This window comes from Pelodiscus sinensis, chromosome 3 (assembly GCF_049634645.1).
Source record: "Pelodiscus sinensis isolate JC-2024 chromosome 3, ASM4963464v1, whole genome shotgun sequence".
In the NCBI taxonomy this organism is placed as follows: domain Eukaryota; kingdom Metazoa; phylum Chordata; order Testudines; family Trionychidae; genus Pelodiscus; species Pelodiscus sinensis.
Window position 1 is genome coordinate 62,119,285 of NC_134713.1, and position 15,634 is coordinate 62,134,918.

The following is a 15,634-nucleotide window of genomic DNA, read 5'->3' on the forward strand; positions in this document are numbered from 1 at the left end:
AACAATGGTCAGACACAACACAAAACAACAATAGCCTACATACTGTCAAAATTTTTGTGGGTATCTGGGCAAAGTAGAGATTTTTAGGAAGGGACCTGAAGGACAATGAAATAGCTTGCAAAGGCTTGCGGGGAACTTTTGGGATCTCCCAAGAGTGAAGAGCGGGTTAAGACAGGGCAAGGAATTGTATTTTCAAACAAGAACGAAGGGGGGTGGGGTAGAGAAAGAGGGGTGGTTGAAAGCTGTCATCATTGGACTAAAGAGTTAGAAAACATGTCTGAGATTGAGTTCCTTGAATCTATCCCTCTATTTAGCCCAACAAAGAGAAAATTAGGAGGTGATTTGATTGAAATATGTATTCACCTACATGGGAAACAAATTTTAATAACGGGCTCTTCAGCCTAATAAAGAAGGAACTGAATGACTTGGAGCTGAAGCTAAACAAATTCATACTGGAAACAAGATGTAAATTTTTAATCGTGAGAGTAAACAACTATTGGAACAATTTACCAAAGGTTGTGGTGGATTGTCCATCACTACAATTTTTAAATCATAATTGGATAGTGTTTTCTTAAAGGTATGCTCTAGGAATGATTCTAGGGAAGTTTCTGTGGTCTGTATCACACAGGAGGTTAGACTAGATGATCACAGTGGTTCCTTCTGGACTGAGAATCTGGGAACCTTTCCAGCCTTCTTCACTGTTGGGGGTGAGTGAGATGTCCTAGAACCATTTGGCTTATCTAGAGACAAGTTGACTCCCACCATGAAGAGTGAACTGGAGTTGGTAGAAACCTGAGCAGAAAATCAGTAGTCCCCAAGAGTCACGTTCCTGTGTGGTATCTGATTTGCCTTGAAAAGGTTCATTCACTTCACAGGGTGTGATGCGTGTATGCTTCAAGCCCTTCTTATGGGTGAATGACTTTAGGCTACATCCAGGATCTCTGAAGGCGATTCAGACTGTGGTTCTGTGAAGAACCAAAATTGTTTTAGTGGTGAGTAATCACAAGGAAAAACAATGAGCATTCAATGGATGAAGAACTAATGGTTCTAGCTTCAGCTTCTGCATGGTCCTCTGAGAGTACGTCTACACTGCAATTAGACACCCATGGCTGGCACAGGTCATCTGACTTGGGCCCGCCAGGCTGTCTAATTTCAGTATAGACTTCTGGGTTCAGACTACAGCCTGAGCTCTGGGACTGTCTTTACAGTGTCCTAGAGCTCAAACTGCAGCCTGAACTCAGAAGTCTATGCTGTAATTAAACAGCCAGAGCCCCAGAAGTCCAAGTCAGCTAGCATGGGTCAGTCTAATTTCAATGTAGATGCATCCTGAGAAGGCACCTAGAGTCATACCTTTATATGCCCTCCTTGTCTCTGGAACAAACATATGCCTGGTGAGGCTCTTAGTACTTGATTCACATTTGACTCCCATGCTGGAAGGGCATAACAAGTGGGGTTCCACGGGGGTCTGTTTTGGGACCTGTTCAATATTTTCAACAATAAAGTAGATATTGGCAGAGTATGCTTATTAAGTTTGCAGATGATAACAAGCTGGGAGGGGTTGCAACTGCTTTGGAGGATAGAGTCATAATTCAAAATGGTCTGGAGAAACAGGAAAAATGATCTTAGGTAAATAGGATGAAGATTAATAAGGACAAATGCAAAGTGACTATCTATGAAGGAGTACTGCAGAAAGGGATGTAGGGGTCATAGTGGACCACAATCTAAGTACGAGTCAACAGTGTGACACTATTGCAAAAAAAAAGCAAACATCATTCTGGGATGCATTAACAGGAGTATTGTGAGCAAGACACAAGAAGTAATTCTCTTCTACTCTGCACCAATTAGGTCTCAGTTAGAGTACTGTGTCCAATTCTGGGGACCACATTTCAAGGAAGATGTGGAGAAATTAGAGAAGATGCAGAGAAGAGCATCAAAAATGACTAAAGGTCTAGAGAACATGAGCTATGAGGCGAGACTGAAGGAATTGGGCTTGTTTAGTTTGGAAAAGAGAAGACTAAGAAGGGACATAATAGCTCTTGGGTATACCAAATCTCAAACTGTCATGTAAATCACTCATAGAATCTTTGTATGTTGGGTAAATTAACCAGAATGGAAATGTCCTCTGGCTTTCTTTTTTGATGTAGGGGCTCTAACCTACATGGCCTGTACAAGCAAGTGAGGAAATATTGATTCCACTGACAGCTTAACACATCCTTACAGGGAGTCCTTATGGAAGAAACCGTTGCTTAATGTTAGTAATCTCTAGTGCTCTATTGTGTGGAAGATTATGAAGATGTTCTGGTGAGGCAAATCTGTTGTAATTTGAAGTCTTCAGATGTCCTTTCAACCCCATTTTAGGTTTACATATGGCATCGAGACAGCACTGCTCTTATTGTCCTGTCAAAAATCCAAGGCACACCTTGCATCATCTTGTATCAAACAACAAAACGTTTCCTGAGCAAAGTGAACTGAATCCTGCTTTTGCAGCCCAGCCAAAGCCAGTGGGAGTTCCAGGTGTATAAGGTGTCATAGCTCAGGGCCAGCTACACCTATAACATCTTTCTTTGGTCTCTGAGTGTACCCCTTGAAGGGTCAGGCTGTGTGAGTGGAATCCCATGGCCGGGCCCAGGCTACAGTCCCTTATGCACTACTTGTGCATACTCAGCAGGCCCAGCCTCTGGTGACTGGTGTTCCCCCAGCTCCAAACCCTTGTTTTCCCTCTAGCAAAAATGATTCATTATACAGACAATGTTTTCTGCCCTGTGTTTCTGGCACCTGATTAACTGCCTACTCCAGCTACAGACTGCAAGCTGGTGGCCAGTGGTAGCAATGGCTAATCAGTCTAAAAGCACGGGAAAGGCCTCCTGACTGTGACCAGGAACAGCTCAAATAATAAGAGCAGTGCAATGTGCCTACCTAATGTCAGGGTGACAGGGTTGGGGCTAAACTTTAAAGTTGTTGGTTCTCTGCATTGTTTTCTTAGTGTCAGCAAATAAAGGGGTATCTGAGGCTATTCCTTGCATATGTGCAACAAACTCTTGCTTGAATTAACTCATGTAATCCTACAGCAAACACCATAATAACAATAGAACACATAATATTAATAAAATGTTACACAGAGTACTCATGTCCTTCACATAAGTTGTGATGGATCAAGCCCAAACTTCTTAATATTCTCTTACATTCTCCAACATGTTTCATGAATAAATCAGCCATGTTATTATCATCCATTAATTTAATTGTAGAAATTTAAATCCCTAAGGGTACGTCTACACTACAACGTTAATTCGAACTAACTTAGTTCGAATTAGTTAATTTGAATTAAGCTAATTCGAACTAACGGATCTAGACTAAAAAACTAGTTCGAATTAGCATTTTGCTAATTCGAACTAGCATGTCCACACAGAGTGGACCCTGAACCAGGCTTAAGGATGGCCGGAAGCAGTGCCGGCAGGGCATCAGAGGAGGACTTAGAGCGTGGAGATGCTGTCTCAGGCTAGCCGAGGGCTGCGCTTAAAGGGTCCTGACCCCCACCCCGGACAGACAGTTCTCAGGGGTGCCCCGCTTGCAAAGCAGTCCTGGCTTGGAGTGCCCGGAGTGCCCACACTGGGCACATCACAGCACTCGGCCATCAGCCCGGCTGCACTTGCCGCAGGCTGCCATCTGGGGAGAGGGGGCAACCGGGGGGGCTGCAGGAGAGGTTCCACCCCCAGAAGCCCACAGAGCCAGCCCAGTCCTCCCAATCGGGGGCTCGTACCCCATTCCTCCCTCACCTCCTTCCACTTACCCTCCCCTAGCCCCCCTTCCTGATGTACAAAATAAAGGACAATTGTGTTCAAAAATAGAATCTGTCTTTATTGAACAAAACTGGGGGGAGACTGGGAAAAGGAGGTGGGAGAGGGGAAGAGAGAAGCTGGGAGAGGGGAGGGCAACTACAATGATCAGGGGTTGGGAACAGGTCCCATATAAAGAGAGGCTAAAGAGACTGGGACTTCTCAGCTTAGAAAAGAGGAGACGGAGGGGGGACAGGATAGAGGTCTCTAAAAGCAGGAGTTGGGTGGAGAGGGTGCATACAGAAAAGTTCTTCATTAGTTCCCATAAAGAAGGACTAGAGGAGACCAAAGGAAAGGAATGGGTAGCAGGCTTCAAACTGGTAACAGAAAGTTGTTCTTCACAAAGCAAAGAGTCAACCTGTGGAACTCCTTGCTGCAGGAGGCTGTGAAGGCTAGAACTTAAAGAGTTTAAAGAGAAGTGAGATCAAGTCATGGAGGTTGGGTCCATAGAGTGGTATTAGCCAGGGGGTAGGAGTGGTGTCCCTCCCCAAGGTTTGTGGAAGGCTGGAGAGGGATGGCACGAAACAAATGGCTTGGTCACTGTCTTCGGTCCATCCCCTCCCGGGTCCCTAGGGTTGGCCGCTGTCGGCAGACAGGATACTGGGCTAGATGGACCTTTGGTCTGACCCAGGACGGCCATTGTAAGCTCATGGTCGGGGGTCTCACTGGACCCCCTTGATTTTCATGCACACCTGCTCCTGGGTGGCCAGGCTGGCAGCTCTCCTGCCCTAGCCGGCCACCTTCCTGTGCCTAGTGCGGAGGTTGTGGACGAGGTCCACGATGTCCGCACTAACCCAGGCGGGTGCCCGCCTCTTGCGGTCCCGGGCAAGCTCCCAGGAGCCGCCAGCCTGGTCTCGGGAAGAGGGGGAGGGCTGGGGGGCATCGGGTGGGTGGCTCGATCCGTGCCAGGTGCAGGGTCTGCTAGCTGGGTGCTGGCAGGCTTGCACCTGGCATGGGCACGTAGCCAGCCCGTGCCCCTTTAAGGGGTCCGGGGCGGGAGGGGGGCAGTAGAGTTTCCCTGGTGTTGGCCAGAGTGGCCACCAGGGAAACCTGGGGAGGGCTAGCCTCCCACTAGTTCGAATTAAGGGGCTACATAGCCCTTAATTCAAACTAGTAAGTTCGAACTAGGCTTAATCCTCGTGGAATGAGGATTACCTAGTTCGAACTAAGCGCTCCGTTAGTTCGAATTAAATTCGAACTAACGGAGCGCTAGTGTAGCACCTATGAAAGTTAGTTCGAACTAACGTCCGTTAGTTCGAACTAACTTTGTAGTGTAGACATACCCTAACTTCATTCCACTGCAATATTTTGCTAACAGCTGAAAATGTTTTTAAGTGTGCTATTTGCTTGTTGAAAGATGTCTGAAATTGGCTTAAGGATCTGAAATGAGATTGTGTAAACTTAGAAACTGGTTCGGATTAAATTTATTTTCTGCTAAAACACAGTAGAAATATTATTGCTTTATGTTTTTATCATATATGTAATAGGCAATGATGGAAGTTTTATAAGTCCCTAGGATGCATGCATGGATAGATTAGAGACATCAGTACCTTCTTTACAAAAGTGGCCAAATCCTAGAACCCTCATCTCAGTCCACAGGTTTTCAGTGAAAGTTTTGTATCAGTAAGTACTGTGAGGTTTGGCCCAAGTGGAGTCTTCTGAAACTTCCCCCATCCATTGCTCTAATTCTTCTTATTTATTTATTTATTGCCACAGTCCACGAGTGGTCCCAGCTCAGGGAAGTAAGGACATGGACAGAGATGAGGGAGTAGAAAAAGAGCACAGTAATTCTTTTAGGCCACATGCAACGTATGGCTATTTGATATAATCCTCCACATTCCCAGAACAACACCCAATATTCAAGACTTCTGCGTGCAATGTTGCTGCATTTTCTAGAGGGTCCCTTGTGTTTTTAGGGAAGGCTTGGTGCAGAGAGTACAGCTTGTCTATAAGCATGTGAAAGTGGTTGACTCCATAAACATCCTGCATGACGTCATGAACAGAGTTCCAATAGGTAGGCAGAGCAGTGCCAGACAATTACCTTCAGAAAATGTAGCTATCTCGGAGTAGCCACTCTGCTTTTCTGACCTAGCATGAGTGCAGCTCCATCACAGGCAAGAGCCACCAAGTGCTCCTTCAATAAGCCTCTGCATCAACTTTTGCAGCGATGGTTGAGGCATCAGTGGTTGGAAGCTCAAACACATTTGCAGAGGTCTTCATTTCCTCTGTGGCAAATGTATGTGGACAATCAGCATGGAAGCTCAAAATAGTTGGCTAATAAATCATTGCTGTGAGTTTGCACTTCCGAGATATTATATTGTTAAATATTCTTTCTTCATTCCCTCTGCAATGCGTTGCCAGATGCCAATGCAGGTGATGGTTGAATGCAGAATTCGCCCCATAGTTAGTTCATTTAACTTCTGCAGATCAATTTCTATTCTCATATTGTAGGTAGGATAATTTTGTTTTGCCAGTTTGTACACAGTATGGAATGCTCTGCACGTAGCTGCAATATGCTGTGACTGCCCTTGCACTTGACATGCTATCCATTTATCTTCCTCTGCCTCATGCCAAATACTTTTTGTGGCATTCTGACTCTGTAAGGTTGTGTATTCACAGATCTTTTCCCTCAGAGACTTCATCTGTTTTAATTTGCTGTCCCTGGAATTTGAAATATCAGAATTAGCTGAGGCTTTAACAATCTTCAAACCATAACCTCTGCTCACAACTCTGGGAGACTGTACATTTGCATAGAAGCTGCAACCCAGCTTACCTGTTCTAACAGTTAGTCATGTTTTTTTTTTCTTTTGGGTTTTGCTGAAATCTTTTTGGTTGGCTGCCAGACCAATGCAGTGATAGGTCATTCATTCCAGTTGGTGGTGCTGTTTTTGCTCGTCTGGGAAGCTCTGCACTGTACTGCCGTGCCACTAACTCCCCTGCTGTCTTTCACACCTGTTTGCTATTTCTTGTGGGGAAAAAAAGTAATTTTTTACTCATTGGGAACTTGAGCATTGTACACAAAAAACAACCACACACAAACCAGGTGTGATTGCCCCATGATCTTCTTCCTCCTTTATTACATCAGAGAGATGTGCTTGTTTATATTCTGTGTCTGCCACTCATATCCATGATCTGCCAGACTACCAAGGGTTCCTGCTGCTCTCCTTATATAGTATGTACGTATGTTAATTTGTCATAATTACCTCAAAATAAGTTGCACAAGACTCACAAAAATAAATCACCACATAATTATTTTCATTAAATCTGAATTTTGAATTATTTGCACCAGGGCTTTTCAACCTTTTTCTTTCAGAGGTTTCCCCCTCTCCTTCCCACCAATTATAAAATCTCCAAGGTCCCTCTAGGAGGGGTGAGACTCTGAGCTCCATGGATTCATGGGGATTGCTGTGGACCCCCTGGAAACTGGCTCATAGTCCCACTAGAGGGCTGTGGACTCTCCATTGAGAACTGCTTTTTTACATCACACCAGAGCGTCCAAATGGAGTCAAGGTTAGAAGAATGTTTACTAGAGCTTCCCTTATGGACAACTCTGGATTAATTTAAGCCCAGCCCTAGAAGCCCCAGTCGTATTCTACAGACACATAACAAGTCAGTCTTTGCCCTGAGGAGTTTATTACTGATTTCCATTTCCCCATAGGGATGAAGTAGAGACACAAGTATTACTTTAACACCAGTTCAGTTTAGATTCAGACTGACAAAATAATTTCCACTTGTCACTATGATTCAATTCTCTGTGATGCTCTCTTTAAGTGTTCCTCTAAGCACAAAAAAAATCTAGTTTGTTTCTACAACATCTACCTGGCACCTTTTTTATAATTCTACATAATGTAGGCCTGGAAGGCATCTTGAGCCCATCCCTGTGCCAAGGTAGGTATACCTAGACCATTCCTGAAAGGTGCCACCACATCCCTTGGATGCCTGTTCCAGTACTTAACTGTCCTTATAGTTAGCAAGTTTCCCCTGCAGTCTAACCCAAATATCCCTTGCTGCAGACTAAGCCCATTTGTACTTCTCCTACCTTCAGTGAATATGGAGAACAATTGATCACTGTCCCCTTTATAACAGCCTTTAACATATTTGAAGACCTTCTTACTAGATAACACCTAAGTCTACCTTTCTCTATTCTACACATGCCCATTTTTTTAACCTGCCTTCATGGGTCAGTTTTAAAAAACCTATCATTTTTTATTGCTCTCCTCTCAGTTTTCAAATTTGTCCACATCTTTGCAAAAGTGTGGCATCAAGAACTGGACAGAGAAGTCCAGCTGAGGCCTCTCTTCTGCCAACTAGAGCAGGACAATTATCTCTTGTATCTTACACACAACAGTCCTGTTAATACACTCCAGAATGATGACAGCCTTTTTCACAGCTGCACCACCATATTCAATTTGTGATTCACTATCACCCTTCGTGACCCAATCTGGCAAAAGGGCACAGAGGGATGCATAGAGGCTACAGATATTTTCCAAGTAGTTTGGGAGTACCAAATTTGCAAGTAGGCTTCAGAGAGGTTTCTGATAAAAGCTTATGTCACTATGATCCTCATAACTGTTGTGAACTGTATGTCACCTTTGTCTGGCTTGTCCTTGTCTGGCCCTCCATGAACTCAAGTCGATACCACACTATTTCATGTTGTTGCAAGCACTGTCTTTCCATTTCAAGCCAAAAAGTTTTATCATGGGATTGACACAGCATGTTTTCAGTCTGTCCAGTGGTTTCTGAGGATCCAGTCACTAATGCGGGATCTCCATCTATTGCCCACTCTGCAGATTACATGCCTCACCCATCTCCACTTTGCATCATATAACACTTATACTCTATATACAGATGATATGTAGGAAACTGTGTACATGTATTGAAAGTCTGTCACCAACCAAAAAGAAAAACAGGTTTTCTTCCATATAGGAGATTAAGGTGTGTATATCTGTTGAAATGTAAATTAAGCATTGTAAGCTAACACGATGGCAATCCCATTTAAATATGGAGTCAACATGAAAGGAGCACCACACTTCTCATAAGGGTAGGAATTTTAACCCTGATGTTCAGGCCAAATTCCAGTGTTGGCAATTTGATTCTATTTACCTAAATTCCCTCAGCAATTTTAATTGGATATGATATTCTTCATTTACTGTGTTAAAGTCTTGAGTAGCATTGCTGTGCACTGTTGAATAGCTCCTGTATTTCATCTAAAAGGTTGCTTGCATTTCAGTGGTGATTAATCCAACATTAGCTGAACCCTGGTTCACTGGAGAGTTCGATTATTTGAAAATTAGATTTATCCCCCATTACCTGCAGTTTTCAGACATTGTTGAGGGTTTTCCTGTCTGCCCATCACCTAGCTTTCATTGTCTGTCTCCGTACTATGGAGTTTCTATTATCACTTTTTCTGCTTCACTGTTGGTAGAAGCAGAAGAGATAAGATTCTCATCAGCTGATGATGATGTGTACAACAGTATTTATGTCCCCTTGTTTGATAGCATGGGAAGGGACAAGTCTGCCAGAACCTGCCTCTGAAATATGCTGAATGGAAGAATAAGTAGCTGCCTGAAACAATATTTATCAAGATGATTATTGTCACGCTTCTCAAAACAGGTTTTCCTGGAAATTCACTTGGTATGAAAATATTTTTTTAAAAGGCTCAAAGCATGATTCTACTCTGAAAAGTGACCCTGGACTGAGCGAACACAGAACCTGACCCGCTGAGCTTGCAAGTACTAATATATCATTATTGTTTTTTCTCACTGTTAATCGTGAAAGTACTTCCTTTGTTTTTAGAGGCCTGCTGTTTTCTTTATGCCTGCTCCTGCATAGCCACCAGAATCCCTGGTCCAACTGAGTTCTACCTAAGGTATTTTTAGGACAACCATCACCCATTATTTTCAGATAAACACCTTGAGGGAGATTCAGCAGATGGAAATTAATTAATATTTCAGACCACACACAAGCCAGAATAGAATCCAGCAGGTGCCCAGAGTGTTGGATGGGCTCTGGAGTGCTAACAGCAGGAAACAGTAGTTAAACTCATATTTTATGTCACCAAAGGGAGATATGACTAGGAATAAATGCGAGAAGTTCACCAAAGGGAGATATGACTAGGAATAAATGCGAGAAGTTCTTTTGCTACAGAAATGCCTTTGAAGGGATCATTTTTTTCTCATCAGAACTGTACTGTAAGAGGCTGGCATTTGCTGTAAATATCAGTGAAATCTGAAAACTGCCATGATAAAAAGTTCTCAGAAGTTGAAGGGGCAGTCAATCAATCCAAGTTGCAGGAACTAGAATGTTTAAAGATCACTGATATGGTCTGTAATTTTATAATGCAACTAAATAGAAGAATAGAGCTATAAGAATAGGACACTATAGCATATGCTTGGGAAGTCCCACATCGTACTGGCCCAAAACATGGGTAGTTCTGATTTCAGAATGCACTGAGGTCCTCCTTCGGGGTCTTTTGTGGTATGCTTTTTCTACCTCCTTGGTATGATGCTGGCTTTGCTGCAGTGGCCAAATGGTGACAGGAATCCACTCTGCAATTGCTAGCATTAAGCACTTTTTATTCTTGTAAAATAATAATTAGGCTAGACTGTTTTCTGGAAATGTTCTGAATAGAAAATAAGTTCATAGGAAATGAGTTAAATGCTTTTCACTGCTGGTAAATACAGAACATAGTTCTTTCTGAATCGGACTAATATAGCAGGCCTTATCTTGTATACAGGTGTGAATTATTGCTGAAAAAGCAACCTCATAGGAGTTCTTTGCTTAACAAGCAGTATCCAAATGTATATCAGAAGGACTAAAATATTTTCCTTTTCAAAAAAGTGGTACGGCTTTTTATTTAGTAAGTGGAGATGTGGCACTTCCTCAGACATCAGAGGTGTTTTTGCTACTGAGCTAAAATATATACAAATACTTTGAACAGTAAATTCAAGGAATACATAAATTGCTAATGGATGTTTAGTTGCTGAAAACATTAGAAGAACTGAACATATCTTAAAATGTAGGAAATTACTACAACTGAGACATATTGGCAGCAATTATAACAGCAGTATGTGTGTACGTTTAAAAAAACAACTCAGGAATGGTCATTTTAAAAACAACACCCTAAAAAACTGAATTTTATATTTGCATTTTCCATTTGTAGGACACCTTCATAGAAGAAATTAAATGTCTTCTCTTTGACTTGGCTGGACATTCTGCTGCTGACAGGGCAGCCATGTCTCCTGGGTGGTAGCATGAAGGAGTGTGTGCGGGGACAACCCTGGAGAAACTAAACCACCCTGGAGAAAGCAGAAGCAGCTGCCCTGGAGGGAGCTGACAGGAAGAACCAAGAGCAGTTTGAGTTTCTTTGGACAGAAAGAGTCTGGGGCTCTGAGGCAGGATAAGAAACCAGTTCCTCGAGAGAACGAGAGCATCACAGCATTGGGAATGGGACCATGCAGTCATCAATACAACTGCTAGTGGAACACTTTTGGGGATCGCCTGCCATGTTGGTCATGGCCCTTCTCAGAGAACGCCACATCTTCTTCCTCCTTCAGGTTGCTGCAGAGAGGATAGATCCAACACCTGTCCCTACCCCAAATGATGGGCAGGATCATGCTGGACATACAATGCAAAATCCTTTGCTAGCACCTGAAAGCCCACAGAAGGGGAATCCCCAAGAGCATGCATAAGGGGACAGTGCCCATAGCCCAGCCTGTGTATGTCCCCCAAATCTCAAGCAGGAGGCATCCCCATGTGCCTCCCTCTCCATATAGTGTTCTACAGTTGTACCCCACTGTCAGGACAAGGGGAAATGCAAGGAAATGGTTCTACAGACAAAATGTTTGAACATTGCTCAGGGAATATGGCCCATATTTTTCATTGGCAGGTCCTGTTTAAAACCCATTCCAGTTTAGTACTATGTTCCATGTGTCTCATTAAATAAAAGTTACTATTCGCTTCATTTGAATGTGCACCTTTTTTTCTGAGTACGATCAATGGAATATTTCTCACCTGTTTAAGATGGGTCAATGGAAGCACAGCATATAACCATCAGTTCTATAGCTCTCTGGTGCCATAATAATGCAGTCATTTCTCTGAGCCTTCCATGGCTCCTTTCAGCTTCCCACCCTCAACATGAATTTCCTGGTAGTTTGAGAAAAACAAATCCTGTATTCCTGACAATGAGCTACAAGCTCAAATAATTGTTGCTGTCCAAAGCAGCAGAATTGTTACTGTCCAAACCACCAGTTCAGCAGAAAAGAACCTGGGAATTACAGGGGATGAAAAGCTGGATATGAGTCAACAGTGTGCCCTTGTAGCCAAAAAGGCTAATGGCATATTAGGTTGCATTAAGAGAAGCATTGCCAGCAGATCTAGAGAAGTTATTATTCCCCTTTATTCGGCACATATGAGGCCACATCTGGAGTATTGCGTCCAGTTCTGGGCCCCCCACTACAGAAAGGATGTGGACGCATTGGAGAGGGTCCAGCAGTGGTCAACCAAAATGATTGGGGGGCTGGAGCACATGACCTATGAAGAGAGGCTGAGGGATTTGTGCTCATTTAATCTGCTGAGGAGAAGACTTTAACTACCTGAAGGGAGGTTCCAAAGAGGATGGGGAGAGGCTGTTCTCAGTAGTGACGGTTGGCAGAACAAGGAGCAATGGTCTCAAATTACAGTGGGGGAGGTCTAGGTTGGATATTAGGAAAAACTATTTCACTAGGAGGGTGGTGAAGCACTGGAATGGGTTACCTAGGGAAGTGGTGGACTCTCCATCCCTAGAGGTTTTTAAGTCCTGGCTTGATAAAGTCGTGGCTGGGATGATTTAGTTGGGGTTGGTTCTGCTTTGTGCGGGGGCTGGATTTGATGACCTCCTGAGGTCTCTTCCAGCCCTATGATTCTATGATTGAACAAAACAGAGAAGTGCACTGAAAAGTCTTTGTGACTTTGTTAATCATTTAAGTGGCAATACAGATGTAGGAAACAAAACCTAATTAATATTAAGGATATCAGACCCTGGCCAGTGTTTGTATGGCCACTTCTCTCCTACCCCCTCCAAAAATTGCCATTTGCAGACAGAGAAGTACTCATGAATAGGACTGCTAAGTGTTGTGAGCTTTGATTTCAGAAAACATTGTGAAGAAGAAATGTGGGTACGTCTACACTAGCTCATTAGTTCGAGCTAGGTAGGGTAATTAGGGCAAGCGGAGTTGCAAATGAAGCCTGGGATTTAAATATCCCAGGCTTCATTTGCATGTTCCCAGGCGCCGCCATTTTTAAATCCCCCTTAGTCCTTACTCCGTGCCAACGGCTACACGCGGCATGGAGTAGGTAGTTCGAATTAAAGATCCTAATTTGAACTACCGTTACTCCTCATTTTATGTACTCTTCATTTCATGAGGAGTAATGGTAGTTCGAATTAGGATCTTTAATTCGAACTACCTACTCCATGCCGCATGTAGCCGCGGGCACAGAGTTCGGACTAAAGGGGATTTAAAAATGGCGGCATCTGGGAACATGCAAATGAAGCCCGGGATATTTAAATCCCGGGCTTCATTTGCAACTACGCTTGCCCTAATTACCCTATCTAGCTTGAACTAATGAGCTAGTGTAGACGTACCCTGTGTGAAGCACCTTAGGAAACTTTGCAGATTTTGCAAACTTCTATTTCATTCAGTTTAAGAATGATGAAGTTCTCTCAGAAAGCAATGTGAGACAGAGCTCTTAACATAACAAAAACATTTCTGGCTGCTGATATTAAAGAGCAGATACATATACACTCCCCCACACAAAATCACAGGAGGAGGGTCACTCACACAATTGTCTGCTTTCACTGGTACATTAATGTTGGCTTCAAGAGTTCTAAACCACCAAGCTATGTCACAAGACAACTGTGTAGCTATACTCTATTGAGCCATCTGCACATTCAGAAGTCACCTTCTGACTTCCCACTGTTCCATGGTGTGGGAACAAATAGCTTAAGGAATTTCCCTTGTCTGCTGAGAAACGGGAACAGAGAGCACAGGGGTTGGATTCAGCTGCCTGCACAGGCTTTGAAAACCAAATCTGTACTATACCCATTGGGTCGAGACGTATTTCCCCTTGGCCTCACATATAAGCACAGCACACCACAATTGGGCAAACCATTTTGGCCACATTGGCATCCTGATGGGTCTGCTGGTACTACTGATGAGCTTTCAGCTGCCTAAGGACATATTCTACTACCATTTTGCAGCTACTCAAGCTGTAGGGGTGTGTTTACACAATACCCTAAACTCAAAATAAGATAAGCAATTTGTCCTACGAAAATTGCATAGTTATTCTGAATCTATTTCGAAATAGCTTATTGTGAAATTTGGCACATCTGCATGGCACCAAATTTTGAAATAATGTGCTATTTCGAGACATCCCTTAACCCTCATGGAACGAGGGTTACCGGGATGCCAAAACAGTGTGCCCATTATTTCGAAAAATATTTTGAAATAATGGGTGGCTTATGTAGATGCAAGTTAGCTATTTTGAGATACTTCTGGTATCCCAAAATAGCTGTGCAGTGTAGACGCACCCTAGCTGAATTCCCTTTTTCTGGCATTTGTGATGTCAGGGTACAGGTTCATGAGACAAATGAAGAGTGGGTAAGTTGGGTTCCAACAAATAAATACCAGAGCAGAAACACCATACATAACCATGTCATTTCTAGGGAATAAAATCTGTCTTCCCCTTATGGTACAATCCAGAGCTCCTGAGCACCTAGGCTTCATGGACCTTTCCCAAGTGACATTCATGGATTAACCCCTGTGGTCCTTTAGACCGTAGAGAATGAATAGTAACTTTTCCAGTTCATGTAGTCACTCCCACCTTTTTGTGGGTAAATATTGGCTTGTATGTTTTGCAAATGGCCCCTGCACAGTTTAGAAACCCCATCCTCTGGCTCGATGGCACACATGGCTCGATGGCAGTTCTGATTTCATAGGAAACCTGAACATCCAGCACCCCGACAGTTAATTTCCCAACTTCAGGCTGGCTTGCAAATGACTACTAGCTAGCTTCCAAAAGGCAATAAGCACTCATTTCTTTGCTGGTCTGAGTTTCTGAAAACACATGGGTCGGCACTTGTGGGTTGGTGCAAACTCCTTGAAGATATGGTTCCTAAATTGGAAGTTCTGCAGCTAATGGTCCACATTTAACTTTCCAAGAGGATGTGTTCCTATTCTAGTTTGCTGGTTCTCTGGAACCTGAACTTGTGGTTTACTCATGCGCATGCTGTTGCAAATCTGGAATTCAACACATAAGTTTCATGGGACCAAGTGGATTTCCATTTACCTTCTTGGTCAGCCATCTTCAGCATTTAACATATTTTAACTGATTCCATCTGCTATCTGTGAATGCACTGCATGAACATTTGTCCCACGACCAATAGCAGAAGCAGAACTGCATCAGCATGAACTTGCTTCATGTCTTCCATGTAGTTTGGGAAATAGCTGAGTGAATGCTTCCATCTCCAAATGTATGAAGGCAACATAAAGTAACATCAATGCACAGTTCTGTATACCTGTGCCCAGTGCAGCATATATGAAGACTCAGCAGAGGTAGAGGGTAGATGGACTAGCACACCACAGACAAGAACTTGCGCAAGTGTAGATGTAACCTACAAAGCACAGATTTGACTAGAATTAGAATACTGCTTACACAACCCCAATCTAGCAAAGCTCTTTAAAAAGTACTTGTAAGCATGTGAGTAGGCATCCTATTGGAAATCAATGAGACTTGTCACATGCTTTGCTAGATTTGGGCCCCTC